This window comes from Scylla paramamosain, chromosome 34, assembly GCF_035594125.1.
Source record: "Scylla paramamosain isolate STU-SP2022 chromosome 34, ASM3559412v1, whole genome shotgun sequence".
Lineage (NCBI taxonomy): Eukaryota > Metazoa > Arthropoda > Malacostraca > Decapoda > Portunidae > Scylla > Scylla paramamosain.
The window spans coordinates 13187720-13197719 of NC_087184.1; the positions used below are offsets into that span (position 1 = coordinate 13187720).

The 10000-nt window shown below is 39.9% G+C and overlaps 1 protein-coding gene across 3 annotated transcripts in view; it reads right to left on the reverse strand.

Moving 5' to 3' along the window:
- The window catches only part of LOC135090204 (uncharacterized), a 51880-nt gene extending 48543 nt beyond the window's left edge, over window positions 1-3337 (reverse strand). The window contains exons 1-2 of one of the 3 annotated variants that reach the window (XM_063986663.1): window positions 2850-3337; window positions 2437-2743 (exon numbers count right to left, since the gene is read on the reverse strand). The gene's annotated coding sequence lies outside the window, so the exon portion shown is untranslated. The remainder of the gene's footprint in view (window positions 1-2436; window positions 2744-2849) is intronic. The other 2 variants (XM_063986664.1, XM_063986665.1) reach the window with 2 other exon arrangements.
- Window positions 3338-10000: the final 6663 nt, after the last annotated feature.

Here is a 10000-nt window from a genome sequence, read left to right on the forward strand (position 1 = left end):
AGAGAGAGAGAGAGAGAGAGAGAGAGACTTAATGAGAACTTTCGGTCTCAGGTAAAAAGGGAAATGATGGAGAAAGGACAGGTGAGAAGACACACAGACTCTCTCACACTCTCTCTCACATTCTCTCTCTCTATCTCTCTCTCTCTCTCTCTCTCTCTCTCTCTCTCTCTCTCTCTCTCTCTTAGTTCTATCACATAATATGCATTGGTAAACCTCTAAAAACTTGTAGTAAAAGATATTCTGACACGTAGAGAGAGAGAGAGAGAGAGAGAGAGAGAGAGAGAGAGAGAGAGAGAGAGAGAGAGAGAGAGAGAGAGAGAGAGAGAGAGAGACGGTGTGTGAAGAGAAAATTTCGTCAAAGGTGAGTGAAAAATATGAAAATCAAAGGAAGAAAGGAAGGAAGGAAGGAAGGGAGAAAAATTACAGGTGATGTAGGAAGAGGAGCAGGAGGAGGAGGAGGAGGAAATTTGAAGCAGAATAATGTAATATGAATAAAAATGAGGAGGAAAGGAGGAGAGGATGACTGAGTAAGAAAAGAGAAAGAGGAAGAGAGAGAAAACGATGGAAAGGAAAGAGATAAAAGATGAGGGAGAAAAGAAAATGGAAAAAAATTAAGCGTAGAAGGAGAAGCAGGAGGAGGAGGAGGAGGAGGAGGAGGAGGAGGAAGACGAGAATTCTACCTGATTGGAGATGAAGAGGAGGAAACGTCGCCATGAAAGAGGATGAGGAGGAGAAGGAGGAGGGAAAGGAAGAGGAGGAAATGGAGAAGAAGAGGAAGAGGAGGAGGATGAAGAGGAAATATTTTATGGTCCCGCTAGCTTACATTACCTTACCATTAAAGCACTCTCTCTCTCTCTCTCTCTCTCTCTCTCTCTCTCTCTCTCTCTCTCTCTCTCTCATTTTCACCGTCCCACATCAAAGAGACGGTCGCCATATTTATTTTTCTTTCTTTTCTTTCTTTTTTCTGTTTTTTTATCTGATCGAATGTAATTTAAATCTCTGAATAGTCTCATTTACTTTCTCTCTCTCTCTCTCTCTCTCTCTCTCTCTCTCTCTCTCTCTCTCTCTCTCTCTCTCTCTCTCTCTCTTTATGCTTCATTTAAATGGTATAGAGGTAAGAAGCAAAGAAAAGAAAAGAAAGAAGAAAAATAGTAAAGACGAAATATTAAAAAAAAAAAAAAAACTCAACTACCGCTTCAAAAATCACGAAACCACAAAATATCGCTCCATCTCTTTGATTATCGTTCACCGAAAAAAAATTACCTTGATCGACATGAAAAAGTAAATAAATGAATAAAAATATGAAAAAAAGATAATTCACCGCCACTTAATTAAGTTCAGAGAGAGAGAGAGAGAGAGAGAGAGAGAGAGAGAGAGAGAGAGAGAGAGAGAGAGAGAGAGAGAGAGACGAAATAATCTATACGAAATATTTTTAGGTGAACATACGTAAAATTTAAAAGGTCAATGTAATTTTTTCTTCATTCTTTTCATATTGAGATTGATTGATTGATTCATATTCATGTGAGATTGACTGAATCAAAGAAGACAAGATAGGTAGATACACAGATAAAGACAGATAGGTTGATAGATAGATAAATAGATAGATATGATAGAGAGAGAGATAGGTAGACAGATACATAGATAAGTAGGTAGATAGATAATAAGTAGACAGGCAGACATAAATAGATAGATAGATAGATAGATAGAAAAACATACAACTAGGCAGAAAGATAGAGAGAGAGAGAGAGAGAGAGAGAGAGAGAGAGAGAGAGAGAGAGAGAGAGAGAGAGAGAGAGAGAGAGAGAACTATTGATACCTGTCCTAAAAGATTAATAAGATTATCCGAATACCTGACCAAATGTATCCATCTCACCTCCTCCCTCACCGCCCCTTCCACCTGTCCCTCTACACCCTGCCCCCATCGTTACCTGCTCACACCTGCCATTCATAAAAGATTACACCTGAACCTCATATTATTTACCTGAACAGATCATTCATTAAACCACCTTGAGAACCCGACAGGTGTAAGAACAATGGGTACTAATTATGCTACTGCTGCTACTACTACTACTACTACTACTACTACTACTACTACTACTACTACTACTACTGTTGCAATTGCTACTGTTGCTTCTTTTACTTTTTTCTTTTACTTTTTTTTGTAAGTGTTGAGTCTCCGGTCAAGGGAACAAAAATTAATAAAAGAAAAAAGAAAAAAAAAAATAGCAGGGGAGTCTACTACCACTACAACAACTAATACTGCTACTACTGTTACTACTGCAATTACTTCTGTTACTACTACTTATACTACTTCTACAACTAATTCAGTTACTACTACTACTTCTACTACTAACACTACTACTACTTTTGTTTCTGCTGCTACTACTACTACTACTACTACTACTACTACTACTACTAAAACAAGGAATAAAATACCTTCACTTCTTTCTGCTGTTTCACTTTTTCTGTTTCCTCTCTTCACGTGTCAAATGCTATTTTCTTTTCCTCTCTTCATTTCTCTCTCTTCTTGTTTCCCGTCTGCGGCTTTTTTCACGGGACAAATCTCTTTTCATTTCCTGGCAATTGCGGGAGAGAAAGGTTTTGTTTCCTCTCTGATCGCTGCCTGTGCAACTTTTTTTTTTATAATAATATAAAACAAATGTTACAAAGATCAGTTTTATCTCTTTCCTTCAGCAGTGAGTTTACAAGCACGTGAAGAAAGTCAAGTTTTTTCGGTCACCTTCTGAAAATGTATCGCTTAAGATGCATTACACAATAAGCAAACAGGACGTGAGGAGTAAGTTCTTCTGACCAACCAAGAAAACAAAACAACTTGAACATTTCCGTACATCACTGTTATGTTCTGGTCGTTTCATTTCTCGCTTCACGAGTTCTAACACTTTGCACGCCTAACACCAGCGGGGAGAGTGCATGGGATGCGTGGGATTGCCTCCTTTGCATACACAACACACGAAAACTTGCAGGAACACACGCGATGGATGGACAAACTTCGCCTCACATGCAAACGCGGGTCCCGTATTTTGAAACGCTTCGGTCCGCCATCTGAACTACTTTCAAACTCCCTCGCGATGATTGGTCAGTCCATGGGTGGTTTGCGCATTGCTGGTGCAGAGTACTACTTCATCTATCACTGCAACCATTAAAACATCCTTGAAAACCTTGGTAACGTCCAGTACAGGCTATTAAAAGTTGTGTGAGGGGACGCTGCAATACCCGAGTGTTGGCCCTTCAAAAGTTGCTCTCACAGAAAACGGATGTCATTCCTCTCCCTTCCAGCACCTCCCGATCACTGCTTCTCTCTCTCCTCTCCTTCCCTCTCCCTCTCCCGGTTTAGGCGCGTGCGTACTGGAGCCCTTTCCTTCTCCCTCTCTCTCCCTTCCTCTCTCTCTCTCTCTCTCTCTCTCTCTCTCTCTCTCTCTCTCTCTCTTTAGTTATCTAATATATGTACATACGCATCGAAATCAGAATCAAAGCTAAATCCTCCAAATCTCTCTCTCTCTCTCTCTCTCTCTCTCTCTCTCTCTCTCTCTCTCTCTCTCTCTCTCTCTCTCTCTCGTAGTTAGACGTAATGCAGTAATGTAAATATTGCTTATCTTAATTAATGCAATAATATCGAAATTAAAATAAAATCCTTCCTTTCTCCTTCCCTCTTATCTACTTTCCTTCCTTATTTCCTCCCTTTTTTGCCTCTCCCTTCCTGTCTACTTCCCTTCCTCTTCCCCTCCCTCGTTCACTACCTCTACTTCCTTCCTTCCTTCGTTCCTTCCTTCTTTCCTTCTTTCATTACTCACATTCCATCTCCCCCTCTCTACTTTCCTTCTCTCTCTCTCTCTCTCTCTCTCTCTCTCTCTCTCTCTCTCCTACTGCACTATCTGAACTCATATTACGGCGAGTCTTCTGCTACACTATCGCGTCTGTTTCACTAGTAGATAGTGCAGGATAGTTAACTAAAACAGCCTATTAAGGACCTCAGGATCTGCTGATGTTTGCGCTTCCTTTGTGTTCCTTTGTATCTCTCCCTTCTTATCTTCAATCCTCCTCCTTCTGTCCTTCTGTCTCTAGATACTCCTTCTCTCACAGCCATCTCTCTCTCTCTCTCTCTCTCTCTCTCTCTCTCTCTCTCTCTCTCTCTCTCTCTTTCTCTTATGACCATTCCTCCTCTCTCTCTCTCCCCCTCTCCCTTCAACCCTCCCTCTGTCATCCCCTTCACTAAAGCTTGTTCCCCCTCTCACAACCATCCCTCTTCTCCCTTCCTCTCCCTCTCTCCCCGCTCTCTCAGAACTATCCCTCCTCTCCCTCTCCCTCTCTCCCTCTCTCCCTCTACCTCAAAGTCATGTCTGTTCCCCCTCTCTTCCTAACAACTATCCCTCCTCTGTCCCTCCCTCTCTCTCTCTCTCTCTCCCTCAGGCTAAGGATAATCACTGGTTTCGATTCATTACAAGGCTCACAGGATTATCTGCTTTACTTTACCTGTCTGTCTGTCTGTCTGTCTGTCTGTCTGTCTAAGGGTACATCCTAGTCTGTTCCTGTCTGTCCGTGTGTCTGTCTTAGATATATGTTCTGTCTGTTTCTGTCTCTTCCTGTCTCTTTCTGTGTTTCTGTTTAAATTACGTGTTGTTTAACCTGTCCCATATGTGTCTGTCTGTATGTGTCTGTCTAGGGAAAGGGTTAAGTTAGCAAAGGTACTGAATTCATGGAAAGGGTTGGGTTATGGAATGAAATGGGAAAGGGGAAATAATCAGGATAAATAAACTGAAAAGAAAATTATTATCTTAGGTTAGGTTAGGTTGTGGTATGTTAGGTTTGGTTAGGTTAGGTTAAGTTAGGTTAGGTTAGGTTAGGTCAGGTTAGATAAGGTAAGGTTAGGTTAGGTAAGGTTAGATTAGGTTAGCTTAGGTTAGGTTAGGTTAGGTAAGGTTAGGTTAGGTCTGGTTAGGTTAGGCCTGGTTAGGTTAAGTTAGATTAGGTTAGGTCAGGTTTGGTTAGGTCAGGTTAGGTTAGGTAAGGTTAAGTCAGGTTAGGTTAAGTTAGGTCAGGGTAGGTTAAATTAGTTCAGGTCAGGTTAGGGTAGGTTAGGTTAGGTCAAAATAATAGATGATTGAATTAGCATGGTTGGGGAATTCAAAGGTAAAAGAAATTTAAGAAACGGGAAAAATGTTGATGGGGAAATAAAGCACGAGGGGAGTTCTCTAGAGAGGGAAATGTCTTGGGGGAAAAATGTCCTCCACTCTGATTTCCATTTTCATTTTCCACTCCTTTTATCCTTCACCTCCACCTGTCTCTCTTCCACCTTCCCTTCTCCATCCACCCTCCTCCATCTGTCGCTCCTTCCTCCCTCTTCATTCTCCTTCTCCTCCATCTTCCTCTTCCTCCATCTACCTCTCCATACACCTTCTTCCTCCATCTATCTCTCTGTTCCATCTTCGTCTCCATTCTCCTTCCCTCTCCATTCTACTTCTTCATCTTCCACTATCTAACTTCCTTCTCCACCTTCCTCTCCATTCTCTCTCTCTCTCTCTCTCTCTCTCTCTCTCTCTCTCTCTCTCTCTCTCTCTCTCTCTCTCTCTCTTAATGGCCTCGTGTGTCCAAGCAGTCCACTACAAATCCACTATTGGTCTTTTTAATCCGAGAAATTATATCTGCGTGTCTTTTTCAATTTTCCTTTATCCGAGACAATATTTTCCTGACTCTTTTTAGATTTTTTTTTCGAGATAATTTTTTTTTTTTCGAGATAGTTTTTCACACATTTTTTTCGTGACTTTTTTTCCCAGACTATTTCTCCGGAGACACTTTTTTTTTCAAGGCTTTTATTCAACGCTTTTTTTTTTTTTCAACGCTATTTTTTTCTCCGACAATTTTTTTTTTCAAGCACATTTCTTTTTTTGATGCTCTTTCCCTAAACTATTTTTTTTTGACAGTTTTTCGAGACTTTTTTCTAGACAAACTTTTCCGAAATAGGTTTTCCGGATTTTTTTTTTTTTTTTTTGGGGGGGGATACATATAAGAAAATGGAGTTAAAAGTAAAAAATGATTTGTGTGCGTGTCATTTTCGTCTTCATTTTCTTTTTTCATTTCTTTTTAAGGAAGACTAATGCAAGTTACTGAGGGAAAGAATATTATTATTTACGGTGAATCTTAATTAGTTCTTTGAAACCGAGAGAGAGAGAGAGAGAGAGAGAGAGAGAGAGAGAGAGAGAGAGAGAGAGAGAGAGAGAGAGAGAGAGAGAGAGAGAGAGAGAGAGAGAGAGAGAGAGAGAGAGAGAGAGAGAGGACATGCATACGTAATATCTTTACATAAACAAATGCATACATACATACAAACCTAACTATATACATACTAACTCATTCACCTTCCAAGAAATTCACACACACACACACACACACACACACACACACACACACACACACACACACACACACACACACACACACACACACACACTCTCTCTCTCTCTCTCTCTCTCTCTCTCTCTCTCTCTCTCTCTCTCTCTCTCTCTCTCTCTCTCTCTCTATTTTACCTTCCAATAGATACAAAAGGAATAACTAACACGTATCTATCAATTTATTAATAATTCACCACACAGAGAGCAAAGGAACGATGCATGCATTCCCCCTCGTGCCTGGAGGATAACTGACTGCCAGTGCCCGTGACTTAATCTCCTTTACCTGTCCCTTTTCTCTTAAGGATTCAAAGACGGGGATTTAGTTTTTTTTTCTTTTTTTTCGTTTTTTCATATTTTCTGTCTGCCCGTTTGTCTGGCAGTCTGTCTGTCTCTCTCTCTCTCTCTCTCTCTCTCTCTCTCTCTCTCTCTCTCTCTCTCTCTCTGATCTTTGCCCTCCTCGTCTACTTTTCTTTATCATAGTAATTAAATAATTTCATTTAATCTATTTAATCCTTCCCTCTTCCTTCTTCTTTTCCACTCGTTCCTCCTCCTCCTCCTCCTCCTCCTCCTCTTCCTCCTCCTCTACACTTTCTCCACTCTCATCTCACTCACTCCATAAATAAAAGGGAGGGAAAAAGACAAACCAACTAAATCATCATGTTCTATTCTTCTTCCCCTACCTTGTCTCCCTCTTTCTCTCTCTCTCCCTCTCCCTCTCCCTCTCTCCCTCTATAAATCTTTCGGGACTAACCTTTTGTTTTCTAATTTATGGCTCTCAAGGGGTAACTTCCAAAGACTTTCTGGTTTCTATTTCCACTTAGATTCCCATTTTCATTTTGTCTACAATGTCGTTTTCTTTTTTCAGGGGAGACTTGGGTGATTTTTTTTTTCTTCTCTGAATCTTGTTTTATGTATTTTTGTATTGAAATCTGTTCTGTTCTGTTCTGCTCTGCTCTGTTCTGTCTCTCTCTCTCTCTCTCTCTCTCTCTCTCTCTCTCTCTCTCTCTCTCTCTCTCTCTCTCTCTCTCTCTCTCTCTCTCTCTCTCTCTCTCTGTTTCATTGTTATTTCTTTTTTATTTCTATTTAATTTTGCTTTTTCAACAATTTTGCCATATTTCGTTTTGTTTGGTTAATTTGTAAGTTTTTTTTATGTTTTTTTTTATTTCCGTTGTATGATGTGTTTGTTATCTTATGTATAATATTTTTATACTTTTTGGAAGTTTTCATATAATTTTGGCATCACTTGTATAATTCTGTATAACTTTTGTATCTTTGACAGTCAGAATTTCAGCAATTATTATTATTATTATTATTATTATTATTATTATTATTATTATTATTATTATTATTATCTGAAGGTTTTTAGGTCTAAGTATTCGATGACAAGGAAAAACAGACAAACAGACAGACAAAAACAGATCTTTACTCAGCATTTCTTTTTGTTTTTCTTCTTCGATCATAATGTATCACTCGACTTTATTTTTTCTTTCTTTCTTTTTTTTTTTTTTGACACCTGAGTACAATTTGTCATTTTTGAGGAAGGATGAATCAACTCTTTTTTTTTTCCTTTTTTTCTTTTTTTTTGTAATATGTGAATAATATTTTTCCTTTAGCCGCTGGAAGATTGATATACTTTTAATCTCATCTCTATATCATGTGACGTGTGCGTTGATTTTTTTTTTTTTTCACTTTAGCTTTTTATGTTATTAGATCATTTAGGATAATATAAAGTAACATTCTCTTCAGGTATTCAAGTGTACGATATTTTCCCAGATGATGTGCGAGAGTTTTTTTTTTCCCCTTTCTCCCTTTTCTTCATTCTTACGGTCTGCTCTCACTTTTCTATGCTAAGATACTGGAGTTTCAATTAATAATTCGAAAAAAAAACACTGAAAATAAACAGTTGAAATTGTCTATAACAGATATATTCATACAAATAAAAATTCACTCTAATAACGATACGATTCTCTGTGAAACGCGATTCAATGTGACACAATTCAGTGCAATGCGATTATATTTTGTTCTCTCAGCAGGATAAATCTCAAAGGCCACATAAATTATTCGTCAGGTTCTCATGTTTTTTCAACCTTTTTTTTGTCATTGATATTACGGAATCATAAAAACACTCTTAGAATCGACAATAACATCAACAAGTCCCAGTTTTCATGATTGGTGACGGTTCAACACTGTGTACAGCATCGCCAGTGACAGAAGACACCCATGAGAGCCTGGCTAACTCATTGCGTGACATTTGAAAACCGTCCTCAGGAAAGAACTGAGCGTTTAAGAACATAGACTGGAATGCAAGTGCGTTTTTTTTCCGACTCCTGTGACACTTTAACAAGAATTTCGCATCATTGAGAGAAAAAAACCCAAGAGAACCTGACCAACCTTCTGTGCGGTCATTAAAAGTAACCCTGATGAAAGAACAAAGCGTTTCGGAACAAGGCTCTCTGTGTGACGCTATGCCTGAGTCCCATCATTCCTGGCAGTGTTTTCCGCATGGCCAGAGAGTAATCCAGCGTGGCCACCCTTCCCTGCCCCCTCCTCGCCCCTTCTCGCCCCCTTCCCAGCTCTTCTCGTCCCCTCTCGCCCTTCAGCCACCCATGAATCAGTTAGGATAGGAAACATTGTATGTCTGATGCATCACTCCCTTCGTGGCGCCTCTCCTTGCTAGAGAGAGAGAGAGAGAGAGAGAGAGAGAGAGAGAGAGAGAGAGAGAGAGAGAGAGAGAGACAGAGGGGGAGGAGAGTATTCAAGCATAACGGGTAGCCTCTCTCTCTCTCTCTCTCTCTCTCTCTCTCTCTCTCTCTCTCTCTCTCTCTCTCTCTCTCTCTCTCTCTCTCTCTCTCTCTCTCTCCCTGATTTTACTTCCTGCTGTCAGGTAAACAAGTCTCTCTCTCTCTCTCTCTCTCTCTCTCTCTCTCTCTCTCTCTCTCTCTCTCTCTCTCTCTCTCTCTCTCTCAGACTTCCTTACATAAACAAAAAATAAAATAAATAGAAACAATCCTACAAACATCACATTTTCTCTTCACACACGCTACGTAATGAACGCGAAGCCCGTTTTCTATGACTAGGTGCGTGAGAGAGGGTATTCTGTTTTATTATTACCTTTTTGTTTCGTTTTCCTTCTTTTCCTTTCTAAGTTACGTTGAGTTTTCGCGGGCAATTCAGAGAAGCCTTGCCTGGTGTTGTGAATTTTTCAGGGCCCTTGCTGACTTTTTCAACGCAAATATGAAAGGGGCAAGACTCGAAGGACGCTGGGAAAATTAAATAATAGAGAGAGAGAGAGAGAGAGAGAGAGAGAGAGAGAGAGAGAGAGAGAGAGAGAGAGAGAGAGAGAGAGAGAGAGAGCATGGATAAAACATTGAGAGTCTAAGCAGTGAGCGAAAAAAGTGAGAGAGTAAGAGGTAGGTAGAATAAACAATAAAAGACGAAATAGAATAGTGAGAGAGGAGAGAATAGAAGGAGATAGGGAGAAAAATATAGATAAATAGATAAGCCGGAGAGGGAATAAACAGTGTAAGAGAGAGAGAGAGAGAGAGAGAGAGAGAGAGAGAGAGAGAGAGAGAGAGAGAGAGAGAGAGAAAGTGAGG